The sequence below is a fragment of the Athene noctua genome, chromosome 1 (genome assembly GCF_965140245.1).
Source record: "Athene noctua chromosome 1, bAthNoc1.hap1.1, whole genome shotgun sequence".
Classification (NCBI taxonomy): domain Eukaryota; kingdom Metazoa; phylum Chordata; class Aves; order Strigiformes; family Strigidae; genus Athene; species Athene noctua.
The window spans coordinates 133,049,835-133,066,299 of NC_134037.1; positions in this window are offsets into that span (position 1 = coordinate 133,049,835).

The following is a 16,465-nucleotide window of genomic DNA, read 5'->3' on the forward strand; positions in this document are numbered from 1 at the left end:
TTTTTTTTTCCCCCTTTTTGGTAATAATGCTGTTCATGATGCATTCATCTTTTGTAATGTATTCACTTAGGAAATCAAGCCAAACTGCATTTCCTCATAGCAAGGGAAGAAGATAAATGTTTTTTATCACTTATTCACTACAGTCAAGATAATGAGGGAGGTATAAGCATCAGAGTTATTAGCAAAATTATATTGGAACATCATATTTAGGTTCAGAAGGAACTTACCACTTCACTGTTGTCCACTAAAAAATGTGTATTCTGCGTATGTGAAACACACAGGAACACAAGTCTCTCACAATTTCTCATCTCTTTTTGACTATTTTTTTTCAATCTTGATGAATTGGCCGTGGCTAAGAGAGTAGAATGGAGAGATGTGCACTATTTCTTTAAATCCAGAGCAGGGGAAGGTCATATGCAATAGTAAGCCTAGAGACAAGCTTTGGAGATAGATCGATTTTCTTTAATCTAATAAAGTTGAGGGGCGAGGGAAGGTGCCTGTACTGATCCATATCATTCTGGTAGTTCAAGACCCTCACAAATCCTTGATCAAAATGGGTGTTAAGCAATGTGACAGTCTCAGTGGGAAATCAAGTTGTGGATTGTTCTTACGATTAGGACAGAAAGAGTGGTGTGTGCTCATGGAGGCTGTGTTGGTGATTTCAGGCACACAGCCAATATATATTTGTTAGGATCTGGACAAAGATGTGCCAGTTCACTCCATGAAAACTCCTGAACTACTCAAAGTTGTTCAGTAAATTCAATGGAAATTTAAGCATAAGGAAAAAAAGTTTCAGAAACAGAAACGAGTAAGAATGAAAATGTGTATTTAAGATGGAATCCAAATGTTAAAAGCAGAAGTAAAAAAAAAAAAAGTGTTTTGAACTGTCTGATTCTATATGTATTGCAAGAGTTCTTAAAACACAAAATCGTATGCATTTACCTTTCTTTCTCTTTCCTCAGATGTGTACTTTTTCACCTTTTTGGATCCTGCTACTGGGGATTGGATACCAACAGCACTTTTATTATCCAAGAAGGAGCTTTCAATTATGTCAGAATATTCTGTCTTTAAAATATGGGAGAGGGAGGGGAAAGGAAAAAGAGTGAGCGATGCCAGAAGGCAACAGACTTTTTTTTTCCAGATGCAGAATTACCATCTATTTTGATTTTTATAGGCTGGTACTGAAACACAAAGGACATGCTTGCATCCTACAGGATTGCAATTCAGGACTGTTAGACTCATAGATCCAAAGGTTGCAGCACTTCTGGGGGGGGCCTCTCATCTTGCAATTCACACACACAGATCGGTTGGACATGGGATAAGTAGGTCTGGGCTCAAGTGTAGCTTTCATGCTGTCTCAGGAATCTTCCTAAAAACCAAGGGGTGAGGAAGCTGGGCCTGATCTGTGGCCTCAATGCAGTGGGCAGCAGTGTTCCTGGTGGTTCTCAGCTATGTGGTTAGTCACTGAAGGTAACAACAGCTGCTGCCACAGCTCCATGGGTGAGGAGGGCTGTGAAAAGATTTCCTTCCCTGAGCCATCTACACAAGTCCTAAGGGGGACTCAGAGAACAGGCTTGAAGAGACAATTATTTGGGGCAATGAAGGAGTTAACAGGAAAAGAAGGCAAAAAAACATGTCAAAGGTAGATGAAGCAGAGTAGGTGTGGGCAGATGCTAGAGAGGCTGCTACAGAAGAAGACAGTATTGACATCCTAAAAGGGCTGAGAGACAAATAAGGAAGAAATGGAAATAAAGAGAAATAAACTTAGAGAGAGAACTATAAGAAGGTAGCGCTTCACACAAAATGTGCTGTAAGATCTCTTGAGTGGGTGAATAAGAGCATTGGGCCAGCGTTGAAGAGGATAAAAGCAAAAAAGAAATCTACACTCAGATCAAAATATCACTGATGCAACCAGTGAAGTCCTTCAACATAAGGACTGGGCACCTTAGGGTGAGGGAGAAGAAGCTGGACAGATGAAAAATTTAGAGAAACTGGGAAAGGAACAAGGAGAATGTTCATCAACAACAATCAGCCAGGATCTTCAGTGCAGTAGTTGAGTCAGTCCTGTCATCAGGAGAGGATTGGTCTCTCATCAGTGATGGTGAGCAGGTCCAAAGAGAGATCACAAGGTTTAAATGAGTGTTTTAACTGTCAAGCAGAGATTTGAGAAGAAACAAACTGAGGAAAGAGGTAAGAGACATAAAGTTGAAGACTACATCAAGGAGAAAAAGAGTGTAGGGAGAGCATGGTATTTAGAACCTGCATATTTCTTCCTTGAAACAATTAGGTGATTTATTTTGGAGCACTTTATACTTTGTGGAGGGCAAGGGGGCTGTAGATGATCTGTCTCCTGCAAGTTACACTTGAGCCATCAGTGTCAGGTGGCATGGGAAGGGTTAACTTTAAGTCCCACCAGGCGGCTGTACAGCTGGTGAAATGCATCTGTCAACAGAACTATTACTGTCATCCCCAGATCAGCACAACGTCCTTGACCCTGGAGGTCAACTGCGAGGCATTAGCTGTTACACAGACAGAGCTGTCATGCTCCGGTGGGAACCGAAAGGTTACAAGACCAATTGGATCAGCCCAAGGAGTAAAACCGTTCCTCCTTATCCAACAGTGGCTTAGAGGCGCAGGTGAAGAGCAGTGTGATGGAGTTACTCCAGTACCTTTTCCCCTTGGAAACCTAGATTTAAACACTCCCTTTCAAACAGGCAAAGAAAGGGACTCTGGTTATTGTCCTTCACAGTCCCCATTTATGCACGTCACAACACCATTGTGTAGTTTGCTGGGCGCAAAGCCTGCACTAGATGTTGAACACCTGAAGGCTGGAAGGGAATGGGAAGTAGATTTGGAGGGGGGGGCCCCATGGATGGCACAGCTGAGGGGAAATAAGCAGCACAGACAGAGGCTGTAGGACTACAAGTGTGAAGAATTGGAGGACAGGACTAAGATGTTTGTGCTTTCAACCATAAGAAGATGAATGCAGGGATTAAAAACTCCTTTTTGAAGTAATGTGGCATTCCCATTGACTTCAGCATTGATTTTTTATTTTGTTTACAGTGCAGTCACAGTAACAACTTCTTGGTCATAACAGAGGCAGAGGGCTCTTAATGTCACATTTGTCTGAAGGGATGTGAAGTCTTAGAGCTAAGATTTCATTAGTGAACAATTTCATTAAACCTTCTCTGATGATATATATAGACATATAATCCAGTGCTGTTCCATCGCCAGGCCTGGCAATTACATCCCAGCTTAGCTGAAATATTATCTAAATTGCATTTTTAAATGGGTGATTGACAGTGGAATGGCAGCATTTCCCTCAGTACTAGAATATGACAGTGTGAAAGGGAGATGAGAGAGCTACAAAGAGACAGAGGAAGCAGAGAACAAGGCAGAAAAGATGAAAGGAAAGGGGAAAATAATCATGTTCTGTGGGGTTTTTTGTAAACTGATATTGAACTGTTGATCTGGCAGCACATTGTTCAGATTGTAGAAGTGCCTCCCGTCTTGCTCCTCTAACCTACTCCTCCCCCCCCCCTTTTTTTTTTCTTTTGAGGCAATCTGCATTAGCAAGACATTTTTGCATTACTTAAATCGGGGAAAACCTCCCACTGCATGCTGCGCAGGGAGAGGACTCTACCCTTTTGTGTCTCTCTGGGTTCTGCAAATGCTGCAGCATTCGTGAAGTTAGCTCAGTGCTCGTAGCAGGTGGAACCTCCCAGCCCCACAGCAGCTGTGCACAGCCTTGATCTTCAGGTTTTCACACACAGTCCTCAACCTGCCCTGCCCAAGCCTCCTTTCCCTGTTGTGTTGTGGTTTTTTTTTTCTTAATGTGGAAAGCAGTAACCCTCTGGCCTGGCTAGCCCCCCACTATCAGATTCCACCAGAGGAATTCTGGGCATGAAGCTTCACAGGGCAAACAGGTCTCCGGCCCTCTTTAAATGCCCCCCTGCTCTCTTCCTCCCTCCCTCCCCTTCTGTCACTGGGAATCCACCCTTATCCACTGCAGCAGGGACAATATTTTTGAATTGCGTTTATTTGTTGGCACCCTGGTGTGAAAGCACTTCCCATCAACTGCATATTAATCTTGTCAGCAGTTTGTGAACATTTTCCTCCCTCTCTACCATAACTAATGTATGACTTTTGGTTCTCTTTCTCCTTTTCATCCCCACCTCTCACTGTAATTAAAGAGAAATTAATATTCCTGATTTTTGTTAAAATGTCTCCAACTATGTCAAAATGGTAAAAAGGCACTACTTTAGCCTTAGGAAGAGTGAAGTTAGGAAAGTTGTAAATTGACTTTTAGAAAAACATAGGTGGCGATACCACCTAGGTATCTAGCTATTACATGTTCAGATGATCTTTAAAAGTCCTTGGTCATTTGTCCCTGTGCTTTTTCCATTGATCCATAGCCACTGGTTGGAACTTCTGCTGGGTTTTCCTTATCTTGAAGACCCCAGGGACATTGTCAACACCCAAAACTGTATCACCATTAACGTGAAATCTTTGAGACCATTTGCTTTATTAATCGATACAGCCGTTTATTCACTATATCCATCGATACATTAATACTTCTGTTACTTGATTATCCAAATATACCTGAGAATTTTTTGCAATTCCAGCCTCATGGTCCCTATTCCTTGGGTACATAGCCCACAGTAATTTTTATTTCAGGGTGGTTTTGGGGAGCTGAATTAAATTTATTTGCACTGAGCAGTATTCTTCAGGAAAAGGCACTATTAAAAGCTCTCTGGCTGATGGGGGAAAGTGCAAATGGTGTGATGCTGTTAATGCATGGGGACACTGACTTAAGGAGCCCACCACACAGGGAGATCACATCCCCCCCCCCCCAACCTTCAGAGAGGAAGGAGGTCCCCTCACCCTCTTGACAGGGTAGAACTAGAAGAAACCCTGTCCATTTTTTCACTCATTTGATGGTCATTTCTGATGAGCTGCTTCAGCCTTTCACTTCCTTGGGCTAGTGATGATTCACACGCCCACATCAGTATGGACCCAGATGGATCCTGGACTCACTACCAGAACACTCAATTATATCTAAGATGGATACTGCCAGCTTGAAATAAGCTCTAGCTGATTAAAAGTGGAGCTGCTTGCTTATACAGCACCCCAGGCTATATTCACCATCTTATTTTCCCAGGAACTTGGCTTAATAGCCCAACCAAATGCAGAGCTTTGGGCAATACCTTCTAGTTCTTCTATGGTAAGAGCCCCAGTTATCTGGAACACTCAGCACATGCAGTCTCAGCTTTTCAGATCTACAACACAGATGGGCATAATTCAGAGAAGCCTCTGAACTATGCCCATCTGTGAGCTAACTAGATGTCTTCTGTAGCTGTTTGGCATTCATGCAATGGTAGTAACTCGCAGCCTTTACCACCTACATCAGGATGTGACTTTTGCAGGAACCTAGCCACTGTGCCATTACAATTCATACTTTCATTACTTCAGAAGCAGATCACTGTTATGTTCTAGGGAGAGAGCTATACTTGAAAAATATATGCAAAGATGGGAGTGTGAGGTGAGTCCTTGCCTTCTCAAGGAGCATCTTCCTGAGATCACATGCTCCTGGGGCCCTGGGATTTGTACCACATGCCTGTTAGACTTCAGCTTTTTCCCTTTAACTCAAAATAGCCAGGATTAACCTGCATAAAGCATCCCCTCTTCCCTGTATTCTGTGTCCACTGAAGCTAGGGAAGGTGGTTTGACAAATCCAGATCCAGAATCTCCAGATCTCATTTTATCTTTCCTCCATCATGGTGTCCAAAATTGCTCATATCTTTCAGCCTTTTTGGTACACTATATAAATTGTTTATATGATTAGTGTTTCAGGAAAAGGGTCAGATATAGGGTGAAATGAAAAGAAGGAGCTTTTATCTGGGTGAAGGAAAGTAGATAGTGGTTCGGATATATAGTGTTGGGCTGTCTGAGTAAGAATACTTTGTGATGCTGGCTGACAGACATTTTGGAAGAATTTGATATTGCTAAGTACTTTATCACGATTGTATTTGCATTTCTATTGTTTTTACAAAGCATTTCACAGTAGGCAAATAGAAATCATCCCTACTGAGATGCCAATGGCTTGGCTGAAAAATTAGCAACTTGTTTCTTGGGGCTGAAAGTAAACTGATCTTTCTCTTTGTTAGCCAGGTTTTTCTACCACACAGTGGAGCTCTCTGCTTCAGGCAAACTCTGCCTCTTTTGAAATATCAAAAGATGGTGCTAGGCACTGAAAAGTACAGCAAGGTGAGTAATCTTGTACTGGTTGAAGACTCGAAATGCAACAGGCAGAGGACACGTGACCCTTTAGATGCTTTAAATTCAATTAATTCCATAACTCAGTCTCTTCCTGCACAGATTTCATTTGCTTCCTGTCCAAATACTTGTGTCCTCTTCCTCTTAACAGAGCTACATCTTTCCATTCTGAGCTCTGATAGTGTCTCTGCTACCAAATTTACATCAGTTGCAAGTGTGCCACTTTGTTATTAATGTGAGCATCATCCTGGCTGAGACTAATAAGGCTCTGTGTATCCCAGGGCTGCAGCTATTTCTCTTATTCATGTTAATGAGGCCTGCATAAAAGGTTTGGCCAAAGTCTAAAAAAGTGTAAAATTGATGACATAATCGTGGGAGAGTCTATGGGAATATTAAGGAAGATTAGGATACTATCAACAAATCAGGTTTAAAGTATTGTTCTGCTGGGTAAGGAGTGTTTTCAATTAATTTGTAATTAAATAAGGGAAGCAATTTAGTGAACTCAGAGAGATATTCCAGCAAACGGTTTATCTCATCAGTCTGAACCTCACATTCCTACAGAACAGGATCATTGTTTAGATCTTGGGCACGTTATATGATCCAACCTATAGGGGTAATTTAATAAAACATCAATATTTTCCTTCTATTAACCCTCAGTGTCATGCTGAATGGAGAGAGCTGCCTTTGCCTCCCTTCACAGTCTCCATTAGATCTGCACCCTCTCTAACTAGTAGGACAGGTGTTATCACTAAGCAGCCCGGGGCTTTCAAACATAGACAGACACATTCTTCAGCAAATTCACAGCACAGCAGTAATATACAGAGGAATGGAGATGAAGCAAGGGAGAGACAGATAGACAGGAGAGAGAACAATGAAGGGGAAACACACCCCGCTTTCACAGTGGAAAGCAGTGTCAGTTGAGGAGATTTCCAACTAAGATGATGGGATTTGCTCTGATTTTCTCAAAATATGCTTTATAAAATCCTTTCTTCAATCAGACACACAAGTATAAGGTAGTTTAAGAGGACCTGAGAAGAGATGAGCAATTCCAGATGGGGTTCTATGCATGAATATATTCAGGGCAAGCAGAGCAGGGATTTGTTGATTGCTTAAAGGGCTTAGCGCAACAGCTGGGCACATTTTGTGTATGACCAAAAATAAGAGCACAAATGAATGCTGATGTCCAGACATCTGGCCTTACAGCTATTGTCCTTGGTTGTTGGGGTTTTTTCATAGTCAGAGTTATTCCATGGCGCAGATTGAGGGGGGAAGAAAATTATGACATGAGGGAAAAGGAGCCAAGAAAAGAGATTTGAGAGATAATTAAGAGGTAGAGTAGGGAAGAAAAATAAAAGGAGGTGCAAAGGGAGTATAAGCAGATAGTGTAGGAGATGAAACAGGTACAAAACTGAAGAATAAAAATGTTGGGGACAAGCAATTAGAGATGGGATTGAATGAAGTAGGAGGAGACAAGACAAGCAGGGGGTTAAAAAGAGTACCGTAACAACCATATGTTGTAATAAGACTTACTGCAACCGCTGATAAAGAAAGGAAGACATAGACACCTTTGGCATAGATTTCTTCCTTTTCAAGTCTCCACTCACTTTGGCTTTTTTCCTTCTCTCTCCCTAGCCTGCCCTGATCATTGTCATATTCATGGTAAGACACTTGTTTGGAAAAATCAACTTAAAAACCTGAAAAATGAAATTATGGACTTTTTATTTTTTCTCATATTGAATGCATTCTGATAAATATGTTTATTTTAGAAGCTGTAGTGGTACTAATGTTCAAAAGAAAAATGTTGTCCTGTCAGAAGGAATGGCTTTTGAGTCAGGAGTGTTCCTCTTTCCTTGTGTAAACTATCAAAGCTTGGCCAAGTTGGAAAGGTCACATTTTGATATGCGCAGGTCAGAGTTGTGCAGGTAGAGTCGTCAAGGATTTTGTGCATGCTCTGCATGCGTAAGAAGTCAAGTTTGCTTCTTATAGACGCTGCTTCTAGAGTTAATAGTGGTAGGACAGACTCCCTCAGGATTGTGATGATCTGCAAGTGGCACTCAGATAACACCTACCGAATGGAAGCAGATGTGGAGGGTAGAGAGAATGAATAAAAACCAATGATACAGAGCAGAAAATTGGCTGGCACATAGAAATTGCAAACAGGACTTGTTTGGATAATGCTCAGGGCAAGGATCTGAGGTAAAAGGAAGGCTACATTCAGAAGAAAAGAGGATCAGAAATCTGAGGAGGAAGGACTCAGCTTGGGGAGAGGGCCGAAGCTATATTGGAAACCTGTCAAATGAAGAGGTGTGGCAGTAGAGACATCAGTTCTAGCAGGAGTTGTATTCAAGGTAAAGGAGCTAGTCTAGATAAACCCAGAGGCTGGAGAGGGAGCAGAGAGTATGGAAGGTAGAAAAGAGTGTGAATGCCAATGGTGAATGAAGAGTCTGAGAAGCTGGAGTGGTACAGAGCAACAGAGATCACGAGAAACACACGTAGAGAGAAATTATTGTAAACTTAGAGAGGCAGAGAAACACTGATCAGGGAACGAGTCAATGCTGGTGACACAAATCAGAGAAGTGAGCCAGGGACAATCTGAACCAAGAAACTGGGGCAGAGATTGTGAGAAGGGTTTGAACTATAATATGTAATATTATAATAACTGTGTAATATGTAATGTATAATAACTATCTAAGGATGGGTAAAAGATAGAACTGCAGCAAGGACCAGGGAACAGAGATGGGACACAAGGATCACAGCTTGTTTGGAGCTGGTAGAGGGGATCCCCTTTGATCACAGTCCCCACTGGAACAAAGTCCACATATCACCACTCTTGCCCTGCCGTGGAGTCTCTCTGAAAGCCAGTAGTATGTGGTAGTACAAATTGTATGACCTCATCTCTTTTTAATGCTCGTTCACCTACCAAATAGCAAACCTCTGCTGTTACCAGTTATTCCAGTTAGCTCAAGTGACAGGCACTGCTGAAAGTGATCTTAAGTTATCAGTTGTGGAGTTAAGGATGTCAGTATGCTCTTACATAACCGGTTAATTTTTCCTCGAGTTCACCTTTCCTCTTTGAGGCCTAGGAATATAAAGTCAGAAAAATATTTTAAGAGAATACAATTAAGCTGTTAAGATCAAAGACTTTTAAGTTTTTAAAATAAGGTCAGCAATATGAGGCATGCATCAGGTCAAAAGTATGAAGTTATGCTACTGTAAGAATTTAACTCCGTTTTTTCTTGCAATTTTTCCTGTGATGTTGTATTACTTTCTGGTTTTCATCTAACAGTGAACTCAATGTCCAGTCTGATTTTTAATACCCTGAGACACAGTGTTCAGCATATCTGGAAACGGTTCTAACAAAAGAATAATGCTCTGCACCCTTCTTCAGCTACACATCCTGTAAAGAAAATGCCTATGGCCAGAAACATCTCATATAGCTTTCGGGGGTTCTCTCCCTCTCTCTCAACTCCACTTTTCCCACTCCAGCAGCTGTGGTTCACCCTGCTCCTCTCAAGCTCCTAGAGGTAGGTCCCTTTAAGCTATACAGTGGACTGGGTATTTTAAAGTTAAATATTGCTTGAAGAATTGGATCGTATTTTCCAGTTCTCATTTAGTAATGGCTCCTCATATGAGTGTGGCTCAAGCAAGTCCAGCTTCACTGCCCATACTTGAAACAACTATGTTCTGCTATGTCTAATTTGCCTCAGAAACCTCAGATTGCTTTCCTTCTGGAGAGACCAGGCAGGACTGGGTTACAGAGCAGACAAAACTTCAGGCTCATAAGAATTGATTTGGTTGTGGTGCTGGGGTTTTATGTTTATAGTCTGTCCAACTCCAGGCATGGAATGCAGCCACAGACTTGGCTTGTTTATCTTTGTTTTGGTTGCACCAACACCTATAAATGAAACAGAAACCCCAGAAAAGGGTTTCTGAGTTTAACCGCTGCTGAGCTTTGGCCTAGCTGTACAACCTCTGGCTTTCCCCTCAGATAATTATGGGAGGACCAGAGGTTTAATCCTCAGTCATATATGAATTTTCTCCTCTGCAGAAGGGGAAAAAATAGTTCTTAAGAGGAGCCAAACAAGACCAGAGGATGTGCTGTAGGAAACAACAATGCATGGAGTCCAAGATACAGATTAGGCAGGGCCTAGCTGGCATCGTTTGCTTCCATTACAGACGATAAAGCCAGAACAAGCCACTGTAATCATCTGCTCCAGCCTCCTGCATAACAGAAGGCATAGGACTTTCCTAAATTAGCTCATCTTCAAGCTATAATGTCTGTCACAGGAGGAAAAAAACACTAAATCTTGCCTAGAAGCCTTCTACAGAAGGGTGTTTGTCACAATGCTTGCTAATTGTCACCACGCATTAGCTGTGTTCCACATTAAATGTGTGGGGCCTAGTTCCCAGTCTGAACTAGTCAGTCTTCAGCTTCGCCCACTGCATGCCATCACGCGTTTGTCCGCTGTAATGAAGAGGTCCAGTCTGCAGTCTGCCTTACGTGTTATGGTTGAATGATAGGAGGGCTCCATCAAATAGCCTCAGCTCAGCAGCACAGCTCTGTGAAAGACCGTGGACCTGAACACCAGTGGCGAATGACCCCCCCATCATCTCCTTACCAAGGGTGGTGGAGCATCGCTGACAGCGCCCATTTCTTTCAAAGCCCATGGGGACTCCTAGCGGGAAAGACACAGTGACTTTCAAAACACTGAAAATTGTTTATAATTGAAGTGGTCACTTATAAATAGCTCTCGCTCGTTGTCATGTGGCCAGCTTAATTAAGTAGCACAGAGCATGTGCAGTCACTCACCTCAGATAGAAAAATCTGTATTGGGCCTTCACCCCAATGCGAATTTCCTGACCCGACAGATGGGGATTGAGTGTCTGTTTATGTCAAGAGGAGTTTGCTAACATTTTTCCTCTAATTACTAATTATACCAGTGAAAGGGGCTTTACGGTTGCAGTCCTGGAAATGTGAAACTCGATCATCAGAGATTTGCAGGAAAGATGGAAGATTGATGGGTGACATCAAACAGCTGACAAGGAGGCCAGGGTAGCCAGACGGACAGCAGCTGCTCCAAGGGCTTCAGGGGTGGGGGGGGCAGCTGCTCAAGGCAGGATACAGATCCATGGGGGAGCAGCACCGAGGGGTTGAGCCATTTTAACAGTTCACCCCCCCCAGTAATTTCAGATATGAATGGGTCTAATCTCCCTGGGCTCGAGGCCGCGTGTGACTTGATCTACCCGCAGGTGGTAAGGCAAAGCAGTGGGTATGAAGGCAGCGGCTGCCGCAGAGGGGCATCAGCTCCAGCTACGGCAGACAGCTCTGCAGGGAGCTGTGAACTCCGGACTGAGGCAGAGGAGCTGGAGGATGTAAATCAGCTCCTCTGGACCTCATGTTTCCCAGATCCAAGCCTAAACATCAGTGTGTCCTTTCCCCAAGGTCCCAGAAACCTATCATCCTCATCCCAGCCAGCTATGGAGTGAGGCCAAGGTCACTGCGAAGAGATCCCTGTGTGGTAGTTTCCTTCTCTAAACAAGACAGAAGTTGCATATTCTCATCAAGCTGCATTGATTCCTGTTTAGAGGTTCAAACCCTGGTGGTCTCTGACTTGATGGTGGGATCAGCACATTGCCTGATGCTCCAAAAGATGTTTGGCCAAGGCTGGGCTGTGTTAGCCCTGCCCCATTAGCATCTGGCAGGCTGGAGAGTGGTGCTGCATCGCAGCACTTGTGCAAGCTCAGTCTCCGGTGGTCTTGCCGCAGTGCACTTCACATGGCCTCCAAAAAGCAGGCATTCTTGAGGGTCGGCTGTCAGAGCTTCTTCTACACGCTCCCTTGCCTAAACTGCAGATCTCCCAATTACAGCCACCCTGCCAGTGTGGCTGTCCACTCAGAGACTCCCATGCTGACAGGAGGCTTTATTATGTTGGAGGAGTGAAACCACCATCTTGAATGACATTCCCTGAGTGGGCATAAGAGTCCTGGTGCTGGTACAGCTACTCCTGCTCCTGGCATTATTGCCTGCTTGCTAGTGACACCCTGAAGAGCATTAATTATCATGTTATGAGCCCACATCACTCTGCCAGCAAACTGCACCTCATATCCTGCCCAAACCCATTACTGTAGAAAGCAGAGTGATCACTGGAAATACATAAATTGGGAGTCTACTGGGGAGTTGAGAGAAAACAGGCTTTCACTGTCCTGGAGCAGTAGGCATCTGGCTGATTTGTATAATGTTAATTAGAACTTTATTCTTGAAAAGGGCCAAGCAAATGCTGTTTGGTTTTGCATTCCACGAATGTGAAAGAAGCATGTAGATAAATAGTGACCCATCCTTATGAAAATTGCTTTCTGCTGGATGTAAGAGAGCGCACAGAAACAGAAGCATAGAGATGAGCAGATCTGTGATAATAGGAACATTTTCTCTGATACAGTGAGCTGAATTTCAGACTGGTAAATAGTGTACATGTACTAATACATAAATAACTCCTACTGCCACCTAACCAATAATGGTGATAGCTACCACAAGCTCCATCTTGGGTAATGGGCCTGCCTTTCACCAGATCTGGCAGAATATTACAATTCTTATGAGTGTTTTCCAGAGCTCTAGGTCATGAGTGTAAGCTTGAAACAACCAAATGATCACATAGGAAATGTTACAGTTTTATGGTTCAGCATGTACACTCTCATCCCACTGTTTCTGGTCCAGATGGGTAGCCCTCATGTGAAGTGCAGTTGGAGGGACAGCACAGGGGATAACTCTGTAACATTATTTTCTTCCATGAAGGAGCCTAGTTATCTATTCTACCTAGGAAAGGCTGTGGTCCCTAACACTGATGTTTGCATTTCTATGCTTGTACTTGTCTTCTCATCGAAACAAAGTACTGACCGTCTGTTAGCTCAGAGAACAGTCTTGCTCTTTCACTGTGTAGAAGAAAACTGCTATCAAGAATCTAGCCTGAGTTTTGCAGCTCCAGATGTATAAACGCATACAGTACCATACTGAAAATATGGATACTTAACATTACAACTAGGTTTATATTGTCTTAATTCTATCTTTCTTTTTTCAAGTTATGTTTTAGCCCTACTAGAACAGAAGTGTCTTACATTCTTTGAAAAAAACCCTACAGGCTTTTTGAAACACCCATGACCAAATCCTCAGAAATATCCTAGAAATCAGCTAGGTAAGACATCCCCAGCTTGACGTTTATCAGACTGATAAGCTGTTCTTTTAAAAAGTCTAAAGCAAATGATTTCCAGGGCTTCCTGTCTAGGTCAGGAGCCTTTCAAAACTTGATTAAAACATTCTATTTCCCCACTGACTTGAGGATAATAAATGGATGAAAGTCTGCCTATAATGTTTCCTCCCTTCAACAATTCTTTAAATTCCAGATATATAAGTGGAGGTCTAGAGCCCAGCATGGGAGGATGGGCAAACAAGTGGGTTAAGGCAGGTCAAGGTATCTCAGTTTAAAAAGACATTAAACACAGTCCCTAATGGTAACATTGCTGTGCCCCACCAGGACCATAACCCACCGGCAGTGTATTTGCAGGGAGAGAACTGGAATTATTTTCTCCCAGCTTCAAATGCCTGCCTTTAGTTTCTTCTCACCCTTCATCACACTTCCAGCTGCACAGACTGCTTATTTGTGTGTAGCAGCAGCAACACTGTGTGCCCCAGGGTTCTGAGCTCTGTCCCTCCTTTGTTCTCTCCATGCCTTCACATCCCCTCCATAGCTAAAATCAGGAACAGGAATGTGCTTATTCTTTCAGAAAACCACACTGTTCCTGGCTAGTTGATGAAATAATCATTGATGGCATAAATACAGCCTTGAGGAATGCCTCCTAAAGGCCAAGCTGCATCATCAATAGTCCTTTCTCATGAACACTCAGGCAAAGAATTTGTTTTATGGCACTGTGAAGCTTTCCATCATTTTGCTGTATTTCTGCAAAGCAAAGAAGATAGTGCTTTCTGCAAGGAACTCCACTGTTCTTAGCAGTAAAGACCTCCAAGTCTCTGATTTGAACAGCACCCTAGTACATGTAGTGGATCAACTGACCAATGTTTCATTAAAATCTTAGAACCACTGCTTGAGAAGTTCTGCCAATCATATCTACTATGTGTTGCTAATCCACTCATTCTGGACAGAAAAGAAGGGTAAGCCAGCTGAGTCTGCCCTGTTTTGCCCTATTAGACAGCCCTCTAATTACACATGAGTATATCTCCAGTGATCCAGGATGCGTGGCCAAAGCTGTGTGAGCCAGGTACATAAGCTCAGATTGTTCAAGTTATCTGGGGAGCTAACTGCCTGCAGATCTGGGCCTCAGCCTGTTGTTTGAAGCATCTAGAATTACTCGAACTCTGATGGCAAGGTCTGAATGAGGTAAGTGTTGAGCTTTAGTAGTCAGTATTTTCCTTGCTTCAGAACTGATCAGCTTTTCCCACAGCTAGCTTACTGCTCCAAAATAACAGCAATATATTTGCACCAGCTTGGAATCTCAAGTACTAAACTCTAAAAAGGAACATAAAGTGCTGATTGAACCTTTTGTGCAAAAGCTATGTTATGATCTCTGAAATACAATTCCATCACCTCTGAAATGAAAACTACCCTAGGAGTGATTCAGTTTCAGAGTAGCCTTTTATTACACACAAACTCTCACACTTCTTGGTGGCATAGCTCCATCTTTCTAGTGTTGTCTAAACATCATTAGACCAGAAGACAGCCTTTCAATTTCAGTTCATTAATTTTCTGTCCTGGAAAGCAATAGTTGGTGTTGTAAGATCCAAAAAAAAGTTCAAATAAATCTTGCAAATGTCAGACTTTTGTATAACAGGAAACCAGACAAGTTGCACTTCACTGATCCACACTGGTAGTAATGGCACTCAAAGTTTATCGACAGGAGTTTGCAGTAAAAATAGCTAATTCATCAGTGCTTCCTTTAAATTGTTATTGCTTAGTCATCATAGGATTTTGTGGGATGATGAAGATACAATTCATCATTCAAGGATAATTCAAGGCAAATGGAAGAAGACATGTTCACCAAAAAAAGCTTTCTGTTGGCATTTAACATACATTTTAGGAAAACTAAGAAATTCTGCTTTCTTTCATTCCGTTCACAGTCTTACTTTGTCATACCTGGTGAGAGACAGTCACAATGACTTTATGATGTTTGTATACTCAGAATATATCTGCACCGAAGAGAATTAGGGTTTAGACACCACAGCCGGTACGTGGGGTTAAACTGCTGAGCTCAGCTCTTTGTCTCAAATCTCTCCACATTATTTTCAAACACTGACTAGTACCTCTCTTAAAAATCACTAAATACAAAATAAGCATCAAGGATGGCATGATCTGAACACACTGCCACAAGCAGGTCAATACGTTGGGAGCATGGCCAAATTTCAGCTAACTAGTATACCTTTTCTAGCCCTCAGCATTTTGCAGCCTTGCCATAGTAAATGTTTTGCTTTGTCTGAAGTAATGAGATGGAAAAAGGTGTGATTTTTCATTCTGACTGCTGTTAATGTGAATTAAGGAATTTAGCTGATGGGAATTAGTACTAACACAGTTCGTTAACAAAGAAAAGTGCTAATTAGAAATCCTTTTAAACTCGATCTCTGTAATGATATAATGTAAACGCTTGATGCATTTTATTTGCTTAAAGCTTACTGAATCCATATGAATGGCTGGTCATGGCAGAAGCTGTACTATGTTGATGAAAAGGTGTTACCAATTCTTCTTTGCAACATCTATTTATTATACAACACCTGTCAGTAGTAAGTGGAGCTTTTACATTAAAGCAGGTGTTAGCATCTGACAAGGATACTATCAGATTGTTTACCTTTCCTAAAATAATTTAATTTGCTCTTTAAATAAAGAACTAGTTTTCTGTGAATTTTAAATTAAATCTGCTCTCCTTCAAATAGGTAATTTAAGAAATGCAGAAAATCTGACTGAGCCTTGTTTTTGCTGTCATTTGCAGAAACAAAGACAGGACAAGTTCTTTCAACTTCTCATATTGTTAAGACTCACTAAAATCTTACACATAAGATACATATGCAGACTTTGGGGGGGCAGGCAACTGTCCTTTTTTGTGGTTACTTTGCATAACTGTATAGTGTCTATCCAAAGAAACCGAATACTCCATTACAGATAATTCCATAAAGGTAAGCTGCATTTCATGA